The 4021-nt window shown below is 33.5% G+C and overlaps 1 pseudogene; it reads right to left on the bottom strand.

Annotated features, from left to right (window-relative positions):
- Positions 1–1363: 1363 nt before the first annotated feature.
- On the bottom strand, positions 1364–2850 carry LOC140815417 (protein FAR1-RELATED SEQUENCE 5-like; annotated as a pseudogene).
- Positions 2851–4021: the final 1171 nt, after the last annotated feature.

A 4021-nucleotide genomic window follows, 5' to 3' on the forward strand; every position in this document is an offset into this window, starting at 1 on the left:
TATGCAAGACCATAATAACTATATAAATGCAATACAATATATGTCATCCAACCGAACCAGACCAAGAATAAGTTATAACCAATCTTAAAAAAAGTTTGTTTAAGTACTCAACAGATATCTATCAATATATAAATAACATAACCATAGTTGAAAGAAAATAAAACAACAATTAGATTAAGAAAGCTCATCACAAAAAGTTTTTAAAAACGACATCCTTATTAATTAAAGCTGTTAAAAAATAAGCAAACAACCCAAACTAATCAATAGAATAGAGAAACAATTCTGAAAACCAAATAACTAAACAAATGCCAAATAGTAAAGAACTTATCCATCTCATCGCTGGGATTGAATGAAAAAATTGCACAAAAACTAACTAGTCATCTACAAGATGACACATAAATGAATTTTATTCATTCTAATGTATTCCAGTTGTCCACATGTTGTTAGAACCTGCAATAATAAAGACAATTATAAATGTCAATCTTTTAATGAGAAATTTTTGTTCAAAAAGGATGAAGCATTTCAAGTACCAGTCATCGATGCAAAATCTTCTTCATTTGTGCTGTTATCATTGTTATGATCATTATCTACAGTTGATCTGGTAAATGATAAATAGTCATATTTACAAAAAATTAATGAGAATAATTGGTTTGTAAAAATATTATAAAACAAAAAAAAATTAATCAACGTATATCTGTCATGCAAATTTGGACAGTTGCGCTTGTCATGTGACACACCTCGATGCCCGCATCCACGACATATCCTGGTCTTTGAGGTTGACTTCTCTTTTGATGATTTCAACCTCTTCCCGCATCTTTTTGTTCTTACTTCAGAAGGATCGGTAATACCAAAGACCCCATCCATGATTGTCTTCTTTTGACTTCCATTGCTGAATGTTCTACTAATGTTAACCTCTTTATTTTTTTTAAAAATATAATCTAATTGTTCATCTAAGAAGTTTGTTCCTTCATCAGTCAATGGTGCATCATCAATTACTACAGAAGCTTTATAGGATAACCTCGAGTGTCTTGACATCAAAAACATTTTTGGATCGTCGATGACATTTTGCTCAACCATAGCATATATTGCTCCAACCTTTGCATCTCGTGTCCACCGTTTGAGTATATACTTATCAGGCAATTGAAACACTTGGTTGATACGAAAAAAAGCTAACATATGTCTACATGGTATGCCCTCAAACTCAAATTTCATACAACTACATGATATATAATCCAACTGTTTATTATGTGTGAGCGTCCTTGATTTGGAGGAAGAACAAGTTTGAAAATTCATCACATTGTAAACCACTAATTCAGCTCCTACAGATACTTGTTGCACGTAATAAACATGACTCTCACACATTTCACTTTGAAACTCCACATATTTTTTTTTTCGTATACACCTTAACCATTTGAGCTTCCATTGGCCAGTTTGTCTTGATCTTGGGATGCTCATTCACATCAATATGGTCAGCAACTAACTCATTGTGCCTTTGGTATCGGAATGCCCTATTGAAACGGGTGATGAAATCCATCAATGAATTCTTATTAGAGACGTACCTCTTGAAAAATCCATGTGAACTTTCAGATCTCTGACTACTTGGTATTTCAGCACAAAATATATGGTTAAAATATATTGGCACCCACATATGTCGCAATTCATACATCAATGACAACCAGTCATTTTGCTCCAAGTTAGCACACTTGATAACATCTTCCCACGACTTCTCAAATTCATCAGGTGTTGTGGAATTTTGAATGACATTCTTTATGCTTCGATAGTGGTCACGAAAAGTCATAGGGTTTAATTTATCTGGGAATTTGTTCAATATGTGCCACAAACAATATCGATGCACTGTTTTAGGGAAAACTTGTGCAATGGCTTTCGCCATAGCAGGATCTTGGTCAGTGATTATCACGTTTGGTGCACCTTTAGGCATATGAACTTGTTAAACAACCAAACAAAAGACTGAGTTTTCTCGTCAGTTAAAAAACCGCAACCAAACACAATTGTCTGATGATGATGATTAACTCCTACAAATGGTGCGAAAATCATACCATATTTATTAGTGTTATACGTCGTATCAAACACCACAACATCACCAAATACACTGTTTGCCCTCCTTGACACAGGATCTGCCCAAAAACACATGCTAAATCTTTTATCTGAATAAGTCTCATAATCAATGAAAAAAGAAGAATTCTTGTCTTTCTCAGATGCAAAGAACTCAATCAGTGTTTCGACATCGATACCCTTTTGTTCATCTCTTAGCTTTTTCTCAAAGTTTCTAATATCTCTTTCAGTACAACCTACATGCTCGGGCCCTCCATACTCTATTTCGAATAATCGCATTTGTTGACAAGTTGGCACATTGGCTTCTGAAACCTGTTGAGTCAATGCTTTCTTTGATGCCGAAATATTACGATGTGAGCGTAGTAAATGCACATTCGAAGGAGTCGAGAGTGGATGATTATGGCTTTCCATGAATGTACTGACAATCCAATTAGGACCAGTTTGTTTCTTTACAATTGAAATCTTTGACTTGCATCCAGTTCTAACTTCGCCGCGAGCTCTTTCATTTTTCGGTTGATCACCTTTTTCTTTTTTATGCGACCGGATTTCGTCTGTACGCCCTTCTTTAAAGCATACAAATTTCTTCCAAACAACTTCATTTGTTATCTTATTTTTCTTGCTGTTGCCTATTCTTGCGCTAAATCCTGCTTCTCGTGCGTATTGGTTATAGAACGAAAATACATCATCTAATGATACGAATTCCATCCCAATTTTTGGCTTTCGATCGTCTGCAACTTGGGGAATGAATTGCTGATCATCACTGATATTTACTTCCATTACTGAGAAATATGAAATATTAGAACAATTTGACGAACATTTTATTGTAGTTATTCAAAAAAAAATTGATGTATTGCTTTAGAACAATTTGATGAACATTTTATTTAACCACCCAATTGTTAAATGTGGGTAAATGATCTTTTGATTGCCTCATATAACAATGATTAATTTTTAAATTCTTATTTACATTAAGAAAATTCGTAACAATGAAAAAGGTTAAAAAAACAAGAAAATAGAAAAACATCAAATTGTGTTATAATTCATACTAGCTACTGTCTTTTATGATAAAAGGAGAAAAAAAAAATAATAATTTGAGAGAAAGTGTTCTACCAATCAGTCATGTTTTGTTCTAATTTAATAAAAAAATATCTATACAACAAAAAAAAGATAGGTAATCGGTGCATACCTTGGAACGGCAGAGATCGGGTGGCGGAGTGGTGGATGAGTTTCGATCCTAAGGCGGAGATTGGGCGGTGAAGTGGTGGTATCGCTTATTTTTTGAGAAAAATAGATAATTTTGTTGATTTTGTGTATTGACAATTGAAAGCAAGTAATTAAAGAAACAAGAAACAGAAATCCAAAACAGATGGAACAAAAATAAACTGCAAACGAACAATTTAAAACAACAAACTCAAAATAAAACAAAATTTCAATTCAAGAATCAAGATTCTCTCGAGTTCAAGAAAGTTTCACCCTTGCGTCAGACACAAAACTAATTCAGGCAAACAAATGAGAAAAAAACAATTAAAACAAAGCATTTGATAATCAACTACAGTCAGTGAAATCCAATCACGATTAATCTATGCAATCAATAACTTTTTGTACCGTATCTTCTAATCCTAAAGAGAACGATGTGATATTCTATGCGTGTGAGGGAGTAATAAAGGTATCATTTCATGATAAGATCCTAAATTATAGCATTTCAAGAAGAGATATTCTTCCTCGAGAAAGCAGGAAAAACGGCCAAAAATAAAGATGAATATCTAAGACGCTTATTAGCATGAATGCTATCATTTCATTGTCGGTCATCTGATTCAAAACACGCAGAGAATTCACCAAATGTCAAATTGTTGTACCGTATCTTCTGATCCTAAAGAGAACGAAGAGATATTCAACAAGAAATAACCTGTTTCTAGGATCTATAACTGGGTAATTTAGCCGGACTCCGCTG

The sequence above is a fragment of the Primulina eburnea genome, chromosome 15, assembly GCF_022965805.1.
Source record: "Primulina eburnea isolate SZY01 chromosome 15, ASM2296580v1, whole genome shotgun sequence".
NCBI lineage: Eukaryota > Viridiplantae > Streptophyta > Magnoliopsida > Lamiales > Gesneriaceae > Primulina > Primulina eburnea.